The sequence below is a fragment of the Marmota flaviventris genome, chromosome 6 (assembly GCF_047511675.1).
Source record: "Marmota flaviventris isolate mMarFla1 chromosome 6, mMarFla1.hap1, whole genome shotgun sequence".
NCBI lineage: Eukaryota > Metazoa > Chordata > Mammalia > Rodentia > Sciuridae > Marmota > Marmota flaviventris.
This window is the reverse complement of record NC_092503.1, coordinates 86565996-86584267: the sequence shown is the minus strand read 5'-3', so window position 1 is coordinate 86584267 and position 18272 is coordinate 86565996. Positions and strand designations below refer to the sequence as shown.

At 36.3% G+C, this 18272-nt stretch overlaps 1 pseudogene; it reads right to left on the bottom strand.

The window, feature by feature from the left end:
* Nucleotides 1-1558: 1558 nt before the first annotated feature.
* Nucleotides 1559-18272, bottom strand: part of LOC114086865 (keratin, type I cytoskeletal 18-like) — a 91412-nt pseudogene continuing 74698 nt past the window's right edge.

Here is an 18272-nt window from a genome sequence, read left to right as displayed (position 1 = left end):
CAAACTGCATAGAAAAACACATTAAAGAGATAGTGTGCTATGATCACTTGGGTTTCATCCTAGGGATACAAGATTGGTTCCACATATGGAAGTCAATAAATGTAATTCACCAAATCAATAGAGTTAAGGATAAGAATTACGTGATTATCTCAAGAGATGCAGGAAAAACACTCAACAAATACAGCACCTATTCATGTTTAAAACACAGAGAAACTAAGAATAGAAGAAACTTACCTCAACATTTGAAACACTATATATGACCCACACATGATAATAAATGGAGAGAAATTTCAAGCATTTCCTGTAAAATCAGGAACAAGACAAATATGTCTACTCTCACTACTACTAGTTAACATAGACCTTGAAACTAGCCAGAGCAATCAGGTGAGAGTAGTAAACTAAAGGGAAAGACCTCAAATTATCTGTTTGCTGATGACATGATTCTACATTTAGAAGACCCAAAATATTCCACCATAAGACTTCTAGAGCCATTAGACAAATTTAGTAAAATAGCAGGAAACAAGATTAAATACATAAATCAGTTGCTTTTGTATACTCTAATGATGAATTTGCTGAAAAATAAATTAGAAAACTACCCCATTTGCAATAATTTAAAAAAATTAAAATACTTGCGAATCAATCTAGCAAAAAAGGTGAAGCACTTCTACAATGAAAACTATAAAATTGAAGAACACCTTAGAAGATGGAAAGACCTCCCAGGTTCTTGGTTATTCAGAATTAATATTGACAAAATTGCCATACCACTAAAAGCATTGTGCAGATTCAGTGAAATCCTCAAAGTATGAGTGACATTCTTCACAGAACTAAAAAAAAAATAGTTTGAAAATTCATTCAGAAAAATAATAGCTAAAGCAATACTGAACAAAAAGAATAATGCTGGAGGCATCACAATAACAGACCTCAAATTATATTAGAATTATGTTAGCAAAACCAATGTGGTATTGGTACCAAAACAGACATGAAGACTAATGGAATAGAATAGAAGACACAGTTGCTATTAGACAAAGTCACTAAAAACATGCATTGGAGAAAAGTTAGGCTTTTTTAACAAATAGAGCTGGGAAAAGTGGATATCTATAATTAGAAAGATAAAACGTGACCCCTCTCTCTCACCCTGCACAAAGTCAACTCAAAGAGGATCAACACCTAGGAATTAGACCAGAAACTCTACAACTGCTAGAATAAAATGTTGGTCCAAACTTGGATATGTTGTCATAGGAACTGGATTCCTTAACAAGACTCCTAAAGCTCAAGAAATAAAATAGAAAATCAACAAGTGGGATGGCATGAAATTCAAATGCTTCTGCTTAACAAAGACAAGTAAGAATGTGAACAGAGAGCCTACCAAATGGAAGAAGATCTTTGCAATCTGCTTCTCTGGGCATTGATGTTCAGAATATTAAAAGAACTATAAAAATTAAATATTAAAAAATGATAAAGGGGATAAAAAACTAAACAGACACTTTATTTTTATGTCTAATGATTTCTGAACCTTTATTGGTCCCTTGTTCCCTGAGGGTCCCCTGCTCCTGCTGCCTCAGTGCCTCAGCACTAGGGTGTCATTGGTCTCAGACACTATTTTGCCATCCACAATCCTGTTGGTGGTGGTCTTTTGGATGGTTTGCGCTGAGTTGCTGCTGTCCAGGGCATCATTGAGATTGAAGTCCTCTCTGTCTTCCAACAGGTGGCAGTAAGTGGTGAGCTCAGCCTCCAGTTTGGCCCTGATGTTCAGCAGGGCCTCATAGTTCTAGGCCTGGAGCTGCCCCTCTGCCTGGGTCTGTGCAGCTGTGATTCCAGGTGCAACAGGACCTCATGGAACTTCTCCATCTGCATGGTGTAGCAGGCCTCCACTTCCTTCAGACTGTTCTCAAAGCTGATCTTCAGATTTCTCATCAAGTCCAGGTTAATTTCCATGGACTGGACTGTGCATCTCAGCTCTGTGAGTATCATCTCAGCAGCTTCCATCTTGGCTGGCTGCAAGGTGCCCACTGTGGTGTTCTCCTCATCTGCTGGGACCAGTACTTGTCCAGGTCCTTTCGGTTTTTCAGAGCCAGCTCATCATACTGGGCCCAGATGTCTGCCAGGATCTTGCCGAGGTCCTAAGATTTGGGGGCATCTACCTGCACTGTCAACCCAGAGCTGGCAATCTGGGCTTGAAGGCCTTTGAATTCCTCTTCTTGGTTCTTCATGAAGAGCAGTTCCTCCTGGGGGAGGCGAGGGTGGAGGGTGGAGGGTGGAGGAGAGATAGGTCCTGGGAATTGAACTCAGGGCACTCAGCCATTGAGCCCCATCCCCAGCCCTATTTTGTATTTTATTTAGAGACAGGGTCTCACTGAGTTGCTTAGCACCTTGCTTTTGCTGAGGCTGGTCTTCCCGAAACACTGGGATTACAAGCCGGCCCCATGGCACCCGACATGCAGCTCCTCCTTGAGAGTCTCAATTTCCATCTCTAGCTGCGACCAAGTGATATTGGTGTCATCAATGACCTTGCGGAGCCCATGGATGTTGCTCTTCACAGACTGGCATATGGCCAGTTCTGTCTCATACTTGACTCTAAAGTCATCAGCAGCAAGATGAGCATTATCTGCAGAATGATGCAGGTGTTGTCCACAGAAAGGACAAAGATTTTTGCAAAGATCTGAGCTGTCAGTTCCTCCATGGTCTTGAAGTAATGACCCCAGTCTCTGATCTGGGGTCCTTTCTTCTCCAGATGTTCTCGGATTTTGCCCTCCAGCCTCTCATTATCAGCCTCCAGTCCCCTCACTCTGTCCAGGTAGGAGTCCAGATGATCTTTCAGGTATTGCATGGTCTTCTAGCTCTGTCTGCTTCCCATTCCTGCCAGACTGTCAGCCATCCATGTCGTCGGGAGCTGGTGGAGCTCCGACATCTGGAAGCCTGAGCCCCTGGCACCTGCATATATGCTGGCCAGCGTGCTGTTGGTGGGTGGGACCCAGTGGCTGGGTGACTGGATGGACCCCAGGGACAGATAGTTGGTGGAAAAGGTGGTGGAGTGGGTGGTGAAGCTCACTGCTATCCAGTAGGAAGGTGAGAAACCAGGACTCAGGTTCCTGCCCTAAACAGGCACTTCCTTAAAAGAAATACAAATGGCTCATAAATATATGAGAAGTATCTACTATCTCTAGCAATTAGATAAATGAAAATCAAAACTACATTGAGGTTTCATCTCCTATCAGAAGGGCAATTATCAAGAATATAAATAATAGTAAGTATTGGAAAGAATGTGAGGAAAAAGGTACACTCATACATTGGTGGTGGGACTGCAAATTAATGCAAGTACTCTGAAAAGCAGAGCGGAGAGTACTCAAAAAACTAGGAATAGAACCACCTAATGGATCCAGCTATCCCACTCCTCAGTACATAGCCACAGAGTCTAATAAGGGGATGCAGCCAAATCAATATTTATAGAAGCACTATTCACAATAGCCAAGCTATGGAACCAACCTAGGTGCTTTTCAACAGATGAATATATAAAGAAAATGTGGTATATTTATTTACACAATGGAGTTACTCAGCCATAAGGAAGAATGAAATTATGGCATTTGCCTATAAATGGATGGAACTGGAGAGTACCATACTAAGTGAAATAAGCCAGACCCAAAAGTCAAAGGTCAAATGTTTTCTTTGATATGTGGAAGTTAGTCCAAAATAAGGACCAGGGTAGAGGTGGAAGGGGAGGAGTTGAAGTCCACCAAAATATAAGAAAGATCAGTGGAGTAGGGGAAGAGGATTGACTGGGAGGAAGGAGGGATGGAATAAAGCAAGAACAGTAGAATGAATATGATTTAACTTTCCTATGTACATATATAAATATGACACAGTGAATCTCACTATTATGTATAGTCATAAGACATTAATTATTTTAAGAAAATACAAGAACAGAAAAATCAGTGGAGTAGAACGAAGGAAATAGTGGGAGGCAAGAGGGAAGAGAAAGGAGAAGTACTAGGAACTGAATTAGAGTAAATTATATTTCATGCTTTTATAATTATGTCAAAATGAATCTTAATGTTACATATAACTAAAAAGAACTGATTGAAAATGAAAAGCATAGGCCAGAGTTGTGGATCAGTGGTAGAGCACTTGCCTAGCACATGTGAGGCGTTGGATTCAATCCTCAGCACCACATAAAAATACATAAATAAATAAAAGTATTGAGTCCATCTACAACTAAAAACATATTTTGAAAAGCATTTTAAAAAATAAAACCACAACTTGACTTTTCCTCATTCAAATTCCTCAAATGTCTGTAGCCCTTCCAAAGTTAGCCAGTTGATGTGGATCTATAATGGACGTTTAGTTCAGTAAGGAAAAACAAGGCAATCTTAACTGACTATGATTAAATTATCTTATTTAACAAATTTTCTAAAAGCACATAATCATGTGAACAAAGTATTAGTATATCTCAAGGTCTGAAAGAAGGCATTTCAAGCTCTATGGTAAATATTCTTTTAACTGCACCTTGCAATAAGATTTAATAAGCTTTAGAAGCTATCCTTACATTTTGCTATTTGTCTTCAAGAGTGTCTGTATTACTCTTGGCACTCTGCATTTCTATGGAAATTTAGATTCAACTTGCCTTGTCCAGAGATACATATATGGCCTTGGACTGAGATTACATTGAATCTATAAGTCAGTGTTAGGAGAACAATATTAAATCTTCCAATCCATGTGTATATCTTCATTTACTGTTAATTTTTTTTTCTATTAAATGTGCATGAATTCTTATAGAGAGGTGTTAGACATATTTTCCTCATTTCATTACTTTAGGATATATATATTAGTGTATGATATTTTTAAAATAATTTAATTTCCTAATATTTGTTGCTGGTATAGAAATATGCAGTTATGTGTATGAAGCCATTTTGCTAAATTCTATTAAAACTGGAAATTTATCTGTATATTCAACTGAATTCTTTCAAAATTATATACTTTGTTTAAAAACAACATTTCCCTTCTTATTCTTATATTTACATTATTCACAATAACATGTATATAATAACATATGTATATATAATAATGCTTATATATATATTTGTTTGTTTGTGTCTTATTGCAGTTGCTTAGCTCCTTAGTACCCAGAAGAAAGGAAGTGCCAGTAATGAAATTCTTGTATTTTTCTCAAAATATACTATTAAGTACAATGTTTCCTATAGAATTTTTCTTGGAGACATTCATTTCAACTTGAAGAAGTTATTTTTTCCTATTTTTAAATTGTGAATTAATGAATATTGAATTTTGTCAAATGCTTTTCCTGCAACTGTTGAAATATATTATAATTTTCCTCCTCTAAGGTCTTAATATGGGAAATTATTTTTATTGATTTTTGAACGTCAAACTAATCTTTAGCTCCTGGGATTAGCTCAATTTAATCATGTACATTATTCTTTTTATATATTTTCATGTTTTGATAGTTTTTGTAAAGGATTTTTTGCAGTCTGTGTTTATTGGTGAGATTGGTCTATACAATTTTGTTTCCCTGTATATATATATATATATTAGGTGAGTGCTCTACCGCTGAGCCACAACCCCAGCCCTCTGTGGTTTTATAATCAATGTTATATCATTCTCATAAAATGTCTTGGGGAGTCTATAATCTTTACTACTTAGAAAAGTTTTAGCAGGATTCATGTTATTTCTTTAAATGTTTGGGAAATCTCACTGACAAAGCCATTTGGCTCGGAGTTTTCTATGTGGAAATATTTTTTATTTGCTATTTAAAAATAGTTGTAGATAAATTATTCGGGTTTGATTTCTCATAACAGGTTTAGTAAGTTATATTGTACTTTTAATAGGACCAACTTTTGAATCCTCTGATTCTCACTGTTGTGATGGCTTCTATTTCATGACTTGCATTTCTGTGGCTTAATTTGGTCAGGACTTCTTGAGAAGGCTGTTTACTTCACCTATTTTCAGCATTATTCTTTTCTAATAAGTGTATTTTTAATAAAAAATATACATAATTTTTGCAAACATCTAATAAGGGGTTAGTATTTAAAATAAATAAGAAACACAGACAACTCAATAGCAAGCAAACAAATAACTCAATTTAAAAATGGACAAAGGACCAGAATAGCATTTCTCAAAAGAAGACATACAAATCCCTGACCAGTATATGAAAAAAAATGTTCCACATTACTAATCATGAGAGAAATGCAAATTAAAACCATAGTGAAATATTATCCTCTTAGAATGGTCCTTATAAGCAAGGTGAGAGCTAAAAAGTGCTGGTTAGAATATGGAAAAATGGAAACACTTGCACACTGTGGATGGAAATGTGAATTAATGCAACCATTATGGAAAATAGTACGGAAGTCCTTCAAGAAACTAAAAATAAAACTGCCATGTGATCTAGTAGGTCCACTACTGGTTATATGTCAAATAAAATTAAGTTAATAGGCTAAAGAGATATCTACACTATCATGTTCGTTGCAGCACTATTCACGATAGATAAGAAACAGAATGAACAAAAGTGTCCATCAATGAAGGAATAAAGAAGATATAGTATGCACAATGGAATACTATTCAGTATTGAAAATGTAGAAATCCTGTCATTGATAACATGGATGCACCTGAAGGACATTACATTAAGGGAAATAAGCCAGGCACTGAAATGAAAATGTTCTTTGATTTCACTGATATGTGGAAGCTTAAATAATTGAACTATTAGAAAAATAGAGTAGAATGGGAGCTGGGGATTTTAGTTAAATGATAGGAAATTTCAATTAGAAAGAATAAATTCAAAAAATCTCTTGTGCAATGCAGTGACTATAGTTAAAAATAATGTATTTTATTCTTGAATGTCACCAAGCCAGTATTTTTCAAGTATTATCACCACACAAAATATTATAAATATATGAGGTAATATACATTAGTTTCATTTAACAGTTCCATAAGATTACATATTTCAAAACATATTGTACATGATAAATACATACAATAAAAGAAAATACATCTTAAAGTGTTCTCCAGGGAATGATTTAGCAGTATACCCTATGTTTTGTAATGTTCTATTTTCATTATCATCCATTTGAAAGCATTGTCTAATCCATTATAGTGTTTTATTTTAGCCATATACTATTTAAGGATTATTTCTTAGTTTCCAAACATGTATATTTCCTAGTTTTATGATGCTTTCTATTTCTAACATAATCACTTTGTGATAAAAGAAAATACAACTTATGATATTTCCATTAATTAAACATATTAAGCCATGTTTTATGAGCAATATATGCTCAACTTTTCTAAGTTTCAGTAAATGCTTGAAGAAACTGAATCCTGCAGTTAGTTTTATGAACAAAAAATAATGGACTATCAAATATATCCTCATGTCATATAATACTACCAAAGATGGGAAAAAAAAAAACTATTCTAAGTCTTTCTTATTTTTACTGTGCTATGTTCCTACAGTCCTTTAAAGAAGCTGTGGATGAGATGAGAAAGGAGCCAATTGTGTCGACGTATCGTTTTTTCAAATTTTCTCAGCAGAGAGGCTCACAGCCCTGTAGTTATGTCCGATTTATGTTTTATTTTTTTCCCATGAGCCAATAGACAGTTTATTTTTAGAATGTCAAATGTCAGTAAATAATGCATCTGGGAAAGAAAAGTTTCTTGTTAGTAACACACACCAATTAATCCATAATGAACAACTCTAAATTTGATGCTGTTCCTCAGGAAGGCATCTCAAAGGGTAGTGTTTGATTTTATACTTAACCTGGGCATTCACTTTTAGTTTAACACTATTGCAAATAGCATGTTTTACTTTCCACCTGATATTCTAAGAATCTTTCAAAGGAAAATTCATTTCATTTTGTATTGATAACATTTCAAGAACACAGTGGTGTCAAAACAGTGAGAATGTTGTATTAGAGAAAAGCCCAGAAAATCAGATCACCCTCCAATGTTGAATTTTCAAGGAATTCATAGAACTAGAAGTACATGAAACACATGACCCTCATTGATGTCCAGCTCAAAATATAGTGATAGAACAAGGTTTTCTTTAAATGTTGTTTTAAGTTGTCCAAGTTCAGGTAGGAATCCCTGAAGACTGTAGCTTCACTTTTATTATGCTTCCTATTATTTTGAATGAAAGGTCTTGAACTATATCCACCTAGGCAGATGGTAGTAATTGAGGGGTGGAGACGGAAAAAAAAAAAAGTGAAAAGAGCTATTCCTATTCCTTCCTTTTGTGGCTGTATGACCTTGAATAAGGGATTTAACCTCTTTTGCCTCAGTTTCTTCTTTTGTACAGAAAATCATACCTACATTGCAAGACTATTATTCATTTACATGTGAGCATTCCTATATATAACTACCCAATACATTTGGCTCATTCTGTGCACAGAGCTTTGAAGATCAATTATTTCTGTGGTTTCTAGATTAGTATTAAATTTTAGAGGAAGCCAAGCCTGTGACATAAGGGAAGGACTTGCAAGTATTAAGAGGCAAATGGATCTGAGATTTTAAAACAGCCAAATCTCTCCTGATAGCTGTTTCCCAAAAGCAACAATTTCCATTTAAATCTTCAGAAATACAAGGTGAAGTGCTTTCCAAATGACAAGGTCCACTTCAAGACACTACTGACTATTACATAGACAATATCCGGATAATCAAAATAGCATCCTAAGCCTCCAGTCAGACATCATTCTTTTCTATTGTGGTTCATTTTACTTCTGGTACAGACATTGTGGTGTCATTGGGTCGCCTGGTTCTTTTTACATGTCTTTCACATGGAAAGGAAGATTATTTTCAGATAGGAAGAGCAAAATGCAACTAATTTATTCATAATTGTGTTCTGTTCAACTCAGTGAGGATATTTTTTAGCTTTGTTCTAGAAAAATAAAAATATGGCTCTCTTTGACAGAAGGATTTGAGAATATTGTTCGAATGTCATCCAATCAATCATTGTGTTACTTGGGATGAGCCACTTAAGTTGTCTCTAGCTGACATACTTCTGTAGAAAAACTGATAGAAATGATCAGATTCTTTTCCTCAAGAAAAACAGACAAAAGCAAAGTTAGGACAGTAAATGGTAGCTAATATGTACAGATCAATACCTATGAGCCAAGTACTATTACAAGCATGTCTTAGGTAATTAATGTTCAATCCTCACATCAACTTTATAGGGAGGCTTATAGAAGTCTCCCCATTTTCTAGTGAGAAAATCGAGGCACAGGAAAGTTACATAATGTGCCTGGAGTCACAGAACTAGTGAGTAGTAAGTATTCAAACCCAAGTAGTCTATCTCAGGTCCATACAATCATACCTTGTGTGGTATGATTTTCCAGTGAAATGACAAATAAAAGGTCTCACCTCCCAAATCAGCATTTAGTGTGTCAACAAAGGTGCCAAACTTGTGGGTGGTGGTTTAGTCATCTTTTCGGCTGCTATGACTAAAGGAACAGACAAGAACAATCTTAAGGAGGAAAAGTTCATTTAGGGGCTCATAGTTTCACAGGTCTCAATCCATAGACAGCTGGCTCCATTCCTCAGGGCCTGAGATGAGGCGGAACATCAGGATGATAGAGTGTGGAAGAGGAAAGCAGCTCAAGACCTGATGATCAGGAAGCAGTGTGATGTGATACTCAACTGGACAGACACAAAATATATACCCCAAAGGCATGCCCCCAATGACCCATCTCCTCCAGCCACACCCTATCCGCCTTCAGTTATAACTCAGTTAATCCCTATCAGGGGATTAATTTACTGATTGAATTAAGGCTCTCATAACCCAATCATTTCACCTCTAAGTCATCTCACACACAAGCTTGTGGGAGACACCTCACATCTACACCATAACAGGTGGGAATTACTCTACCAAATGTTTTGTTTGTTTTAAGGTAAGGTATTTTCCTCATGTAAGCAAAGGTGGATATATGGTTGCTTTCGTCTTCAGACAAGAAAATCTAGTTCTCTGGACTTATCATGACCTAAAGAGGCTATATGCCTTACAATATAACTCCTGTGTGGTCCATCCTTTGAGGTCTAAGGCTGTATTTTGTATGCCTTCTCATAAACTATTTTTTCTATGTCTTGGTTCAGATTGACTTGCCCACATTTCAGCATTACCCACCCACATAGTTAGAATCTTTACAAAGCCAATTCCAGCTGTGCTTCATAATATTCTTGCAGAACTCCCCCTACCACACACACACACACACACATAAACACAGCACATCTTGCTTGAGGTTGTTTTATTCAACTGAACACAAAACACTAATTTTTGAAACAAGTCTGCCAGGGCTGCTATCTCACTTGAGTCTCTTTTTCTATTTCATCTCTCATTCTGCTATCAGAGTAATCTCTCTTGAGTATCATTTGGCTTTATTGATTTTAATTTTCTATCACAGAAACTGAATGGATCACTTTCTTACAAGACTCCTTAATCTCTGTTCCCTGATGTCCAACCTTGCCATGCCATCACTGTTTTAAACCCACTTTTCATATGCCTTGCTTCTCTTGCTCAATTTTTCTATAAATACTTCTTGAGCACCCACTGTGTACCAGGTTCAGAGGTAGAGGCTGGTCAAGAATGATTTACCATTTGTCAGTTCTTACCAATATTTCCAAAAACTCACACTCACACCTTCATTTCTACTAACATCACCAGAATTCAATGGTCTTTATTAATTTAGATCTATCTCCTCAATTGGGTCATAGCCACTTTAGGCTTTTAACCTCTGTGTCTGTCATCACCCTGAGTAGACGCTAAATAAACAAAAGACCTTAAAAAACAAAAAAAGCCCTTAGCCTCATTAAAACTTCATTCTAACCAAGGTCTTCAACCTTTACTTAGAAAGTGATGATGAATTGTTTGGAAACTGATGAATTATTGTTGCCATCTGTGCAGATGTAAGTGAGGAACATGGAGTCACTTTCGCTCTTTAAAAACGGATGGTGTTGATGTGTGTCTGAGGACAGCGGGGGTGGCATACATGGAGAGGAAAGGAATGTACTTTTATGTTACACGACCCAGTCCAAATCCTTTGGTTTTCTACCTTAGTATCTTTCCTCCAGTAGAAAACTTTTCTGACATATTGTAGTTCTCATTTTCTGCATTTTCTCAGCACAGATTTGAGTATTCTTTCCGTTAGAATTAGGAATCAACCCAGCTCTCTGGCCCCTGCATTATAACTATAAAATCATACCTTCTAAAATTCTCATTTTATGCTAGCTCAATCCTAGCCTTGTATGCATGTGTTTTTTTTCATTTATTTTATGATTTCTCTAGTCATTTCCAACATATTATCATACTGTAAATACTTTGGCTTACTCATTTAATCAAAAGCCCACTTTGTTCATTTTACTTTGTAATTCAGTCTCAACACATCTTTTGCAGCACAATTGTTATGAATTTTCAATTTATTTTTTTATCTATTTTTATATCTGCCACTTCTACAGCGTGGCAAGATTTTTTTCTTAACTTTAAAAACATCATTTCCGAAAGAAAGCTGTTCTAAAATCTGGCTTTTTCAGCAAACTGAACACCCACACAATGAAAATGAAATGACAGAAGTTAGAGGTGGAAAAGATGCATAAGGTCACCTTGCCTTTTTTTTTAAAGCAAATACAAAGATGTGTGTGCAATAATGTTTGAGTTTACATAACTTCCCATTTAAGCCTAGAGAATGTTGTTGCCCCTCATTATATGTACTCTTATCTATGGGTTTTTCTAGAAACTTATACTTTGATATAGTTCACATTTTCATTGAAATCAATTTGTATCTGTGTGGTAGAATGGGAGGCTCACTGATTCCAAATTTATTTTGCCTTTTAAAGGATAATAATCACTTTGTATTTTTCTGTTTTTTGGAGTAGTGTTCTTATCTATTGCTTCATAACAAACCAATTCAAACCCTTAATAATTTAAGATAACAGTTATCACTTGTTTTTATTTTGTTGTTACTTGTCAGAGAAAGTAGCTCAGCTCTCTGCAGCTACCATCAGCTGGTGGCTGCTGGAGTCGTCTTAAAGGACATCTCACACACATGGCTCTTCTATGGAAGCTGAGCAGGACTGCCCACTGGAACACCTGTAGTTGGCTTCTCTAAGTGTCCTGGGATTCCCTCACAGCACCATGGCTTGTTCCCAAGGTAAGTATCCCAAAATAAAGGTGGAACCATAGAGTCCTGTATGTCTCAGCCTCAGAGGTTACATAGCACCACTTTCACCAAACAAAAAAGACCGTGGGGGTGCAAGTGGGATGGCGGTAGGGGTTAAAGGTGAGAAATAGGAGAAGTGGGGAAACAGGTCCCAATTCTAGCAAATTCTGTAAAGAACACATGGGATAAAAGATACTCTTACTGCCATCTTTGGAAAACACAATCTTCTACAATATAATCAGCTCTTTATTAGTTTTAAATGGATAAAAAATTCAAACTTTTAGCCTACATTCCAGTTTCAACATTTTTTTCACACCGAACTACTCATAGGTGCCACTAATAGATCTATCAAACTGCAGAGTCTTTCACATTACTTATTTTGTCTTAATGTTTCCTGATTACGCCTTTAAAGTTGGATGCAACCAGTGAAAAGCAAAAAGAAGAAAAAGACTTGCTAATTCATATTTTAAATGATGGGTCCTAATCATATCATTCAATGAGTCCACATTATTTATCTACTAGCTATGTGAACTTCAACTTCAATTGATTTCCCAGGGCTTCAGGATGGTTAAATTATCCCCAATTTTCTTTAAGCTCTAAAGTTCTAGAATTCTGAACTCTTACATTCTCAGGTCTGAAACTCTATTTTCATCTGCTAAATAAACATCATTACCAGTACCACTAGATAATTATCCAAGTGAATGTGCATGTTTATTTTCTATTTTGAACCCCTTGAAAAACCATGAAATCAATTATTATCACATGCTGCCTCTTCACAAATAAAAGGATTATGTTTCTACTTCAAGTTGAGTTTTCCCAAATTATACATATTATTTTTCTTCTCCCTTTTATCCTAGTATTCTAGGATAAAAGGGAGAAGAAGTCTCAAAAATTTCCCATGAAAATAATAATACTATTCCAGCAATATGTCCCCAATAGGCTAGTTGATAACATCTTTCTCTATCAAACACGAACCTCCGCTAACATGATGAAAGAAAAAATCTGGATTCTTTCAGAAGCATGAAACTCACACAGGAAACTATCTGGTAGTGTGTGGGACATTCACAACACAAAACTAAACTGAAGGATTTATAAATAAACAGGAAATTCAAATCTCCAAAACATCTACCCAAGCTGTCTAAATCAGTGTTCCACAAAAGTGACAAAATAGTGATCAACATACATCCTAGTATTCTTTGTCAGTAATAGCTCATTGTTTTCAGTCTTTCTGAATAAACATTTGATTAAGTATAGATTTCCTCTTTCTTTGTCAGTTCGATTGAGAATTTAATTTACACTTTCCTGCAATTCCTAAGAGATTTTCTCTGTCCTCCAATTAAAATGATTTCCCTTCCCTTGTGGTTATCAACAAGATAGTTTTTCTAATCTCACTTTTTTCCCTCCCAATCAATAAGTCATCCCCCCATCTTTTATACAATGTATTATTCTAACAGCTTTTTTCCCCCTAATTTTACTCTAAATCCAAATTACAATTCCAGATCAAATCCTTTGGGAATCCTCTTCTTATATGTTTAGCTCTACTTACAAACACGTGTACTGACATGTGTTAAACACTGCGGGAATATTGTTTATCTTCCTATCATTGTCTTTTGGTAGTTCTAGCATCAGGCTTGATCATGTCTTAGTACTGACTTGTGGGATCCAAACCAAAAAATGGCTGAGGAGATCTACAGATCTCCGGAAGCTGCTGATCAAGGCCAAGTGTGCTGCTGGAGTGACACAGGCACTCAGTTGAGAATACTGGCTATGAGGTCTCTCTTCCTTTGCACCACCATGACTCATGCTCTTGAGGGAGAAAGTCAAAAGACTTGCTGGCATTTCTCTCCATCCCATGTGTGTCCACACTCCTTTTAACCACAACATTTCTAAAAGCAACTTCAGATTTAGGGGACAATAGGGACCCATTACTGAAATCACCACTGTGCTCATCAAAGCCTGTCACACAAATAAGCATTCGGTAAGTGGTTGAACTCAACACCCTATCAGTGAATCCTATTTACTTAATGACCTTATCCAGAAATACGTGGCCAAGAAAAGGAGGAGAAAGTGCAGGGCTGCTCTGACTCCAGGAATCTATCACATACGGCACAGGAAGGCCACCTACCACAGCTGCCACATACTGCACAAGTCCTGCTGCAAAAGGTAGGCCAGATGCCCTTGCAAACCACCGCAGCCCTAAAGCTGCATTTTCCTTGCTAGAAGAGACTATTTACTGAGCAGCTAACCAGAGGAAATGCAGGGTTTCCCCTTTCCTTATTTAGCCCTTAAAGAAAAATGACTGTTTTCAACATATAGGGGAAAAGGTTTAAAAATCATAAAAATCAACTTTCCTCTTTATACTTTTTTTCTTCCATCTCCCAAAATTACTCTATATATAATGACCAATGAGAATACATAGATATAACAGGATTAAAAATTTGTTCTTCAAATGTAAAGAGAATACTCATAGTGTGAGAATCTGTCAAAAAGAAAAACAAACAAACAAACAAAACAAACATGATCTTCCCAAAAAGCATGGTTAAAATAAAAACAGAGGCGGAAAAATAGAAGATATATGCAGCATGTAAGGACCCTAATTAAAATTCAAGTCAAAAGTATATTGAAATAGGCCAATAGGTCTGGCTAATGGGTCTCTTCATCTTATCATTAGATGAATAGTGGCAAGAAAATGGAAATGAAAAGGCATTTAGGAGCCTTGAGAAGTAGCTACATTTTAGATAATTATCTCTTCTATAAAACAATATGCTGCATGGTCAACATGTTTGCCTTGGTGGGAGGAGGATGGGTGGAATTTTAAAATAATTAAAATTGAGTTGTCACTTCATTGTGTCTGATGGGGATAGAACTTTAAAACAAGATATTGACTTAGGGATGGGGCCCTAGGCTGTTGGTAACTTCTTGGTAACCCAAGATGTTTCTGTGCGGCCCACCCTACCTGACCAATGCTGTGAGCTAAATCGATGCTTTGTTCCTTAGAATTTCAGGTCTGCACTTAAGGAGGCAGACAAGGGCTGGCTGTACCTTTGGCCAAACACATACTCACTCACCCACAGACTTGAGTACATACAATCTCTATGTGTGCAGGTGGGATGGGGTAGAGTATAAATTCACACATCACAAGTAGTCATTACAGCACTTCTCTTCCTAGTACTAAGAGCACTTTGTTCAAACTTTAAGATTAAGTAGGGTATGACATTTACTTTTCAAATGTCAACATCGCCTAAGTTTGTATTCTTGGATGGGTTTGAAGATTTCAGTTTTTAAGCTAAAAAAATATCCCTTATCACTAATAGATGGCTCAATGGTCTGTCTTAACATGATGGATGAAAACTTCTTACACAAGACAATTACACTGAAACGATAATTCTGTTCACTCAGAATTCTAATCAATTTGAGAAAATTTTATTAAATAAAACTCCTTAAATAACGTCTAAGTTCTGACCTATGTTTACAAGATGATTTCAGATTAATTTTTAAGATTCAAATGTCCTATTTCATGGTAACACATATCAGACTCTTCAGAGGGCCCAATATATAATGGTTAGAGTCTCTAAAAGAAGGCTGAGTATGAAACTGAAGTTCATCTGTCAGTTGCATCCATATTTGATGTCTTCTATCTCGATCTTCAGCCCCAGCTTCTATTTATCCATTGTATTTGGCTATGAATCTTCATGCAGAGCAAGGAAAGCTGACCATTATGAAAATATTTCTATAAACAACAAAGTGTGTCCCTGGAAGTTTCCAAAGCTGCCAGTCTTTAGAATGAGGGAGTTATCTGGATTCTCTGAAAAGTTATGGAGAATGAAATACTCTTCCACCATCTATCTTTTCCACCAACTCAAACTTAGCTTTGTTGTAAATAGTTTCTCTCCAGTGCAGTTATTTTTCTCTGCAAGAAAAATGTGGTTTTTTTCCCTTAAAGTGAGAAAGGCACTGGGGCCTCCATTTCAGCTGTTTGCTTTTCATTATCTATGTGTAAACCAAACAAAGCAATTCAACCTTCTCAACCCCTGTGCGGAAACACAGAAGACTGCAACATTTTACCTAAAATAAAACATCCAAAGTAAAGGAGATGCCCAGTCTTTATCACTTTTACATGTAGAAAATAGAAGTTTTGAAATTATAGGTTCCCCTCTAGTTCATACCCCAACCCCATCAAGGCTCTTGGTCTATTAAAGCTACTACGTACTTATCTATTCACAGTACCTGATAACACATGGTCCCAAATAAGAACCTAAATCTTTTCATGTTGACTGTGGATTCTGACATGACAGATCCTCCTGTAGGAAATCATAACTCTGTTCTAATGTTTGCAAAAACATCACATTATGGAGAGACTTATCCTTCTCATATGTGAGAAAAAAGATACTTATATACAGATAATTCATTTCCAAGACATTACATGAATAATTATGGTTATCTGAGGGAAGAAAAGCATAACTTTGAGGTTTTAAGGAGAATTCTTGGACAAACTGAGTTTTTAGTTAGGCCTTGACAGGCAGCTACAGAAAGGAAGAACATTACAGGCAGCCCTGACATAATCTGGTGGGTCAAAGTCATGGAGGAGTTGAGAGTAAGAGTGAGTTAATAATTGTGAAAGGACAATAAGAGAGGGATATTGTGAAAATTAAAGTGTTAATTGGTAAATCAAGTTACTGAGACACTGAGCAACTCCTAAAATATATGAACTTTATCTTCATTTAAGTGATTGCTAAATTTTTGGAGCAGAGGAATACTATGGTCAAACTTGGGTTTTCAGGAAAATATAAAACCTATGAAAAATATAATTGGTTAAGTAGAGAAAATGGGAGGGGAAGAATGTATAATAATTTTCCATTAAAAGAAAGGGATATTTGGGTGTTGTGGCCCATAACAACAATTTGGAAGGTTGAGGCAGAAGGATTGCAAGTTCAAGACCAGCCTTAACATTTTAGCAAGACTCTTTCTCAAAATAAAAAAATAAAATAAAATAAAAAGGACAGGGGGTCTGGCTCAGTGGTAAACCACCCACAGGTTCAGTCCTTAGTCATGAAAAAACAATTCATTGATTTTTTAAAAATGTCCCCTTACCTTATAGAAGAAGGAAAAAAAAATGATATATCACATATCACAGACACATAGCCCATCTTGGTTGGCCACATGACACCCAACGGCAATGGCTTTTACTAAGAAATGTGTACTCATCCCTGCTCAAGTTTAAATATCAATTCCTTTTTTTTCCTCTCTTGGGAACCCAGCAAAAATGACTTGTTGTGCAAATTACAAAAGGTTAAGTAAATCCCATCTAGAAACAAACTGCCTTTAATGAGTCTGTTTTCTCCAAATGGTCTCATTTGTATAATAACAATCATGAATTGTGCTTATTTGATTCAGTATGGACTTGTTTTGAGACATATTATTTTAAACTGTATTATAGCACTCTAGAAATATTTTCAAAAGTATTGCCCCTTGGAATCAAGAAATATGTCACTTGGCCATAAACTTTGAGACCAGCTGAAAATTATCAATAAAATGCATGCTATTATTCACAGGAATAATTAGGGTAATCATGTTGTAATCAAGCAGTCATTCTCTGAGGTAAGCCTTTCCCCTGATGGTTTCATTATATGGTCAAGTAAGATAAAAGATGCTGTCAGTGAAAGGTATATTCCCTTCCCCGAAAGTCAAAACCTTGGAAGTGAGGATACAGGAAGGCCAAAGTAGCCAATTTATTCACAGGAAGTTTTCCTCCTTACCAAATTATTATGGCAGGACATAACTTCAGATTTGATTTTAAGTCAAACTTCCAGTTTGATTTTAAAAGCTCTTCACATAATAAAGTCACTCACTAGTTTTAATCCCATAAATGTTGCCTACTAATTAACTCAAGTTATGCACACTCATCATTCACATAGTTCAAGAGACTGAAAGTATTAGTTTCTTGATATCCTGCAGATAATCCTCTGCCGCAGTCTGGCTGGGCACAAAATCACAAGCCACTCAAGCAGGAACAAACTTTATTTTTGAAACTGCCACCAATGCCCCATATGCTCCCGGGAAGATTGCTGAACAACCCACACCACACGGCGTTCTCCCGGACCCCAACAGGAAGTCCCTCCTCCGGAATTCCCT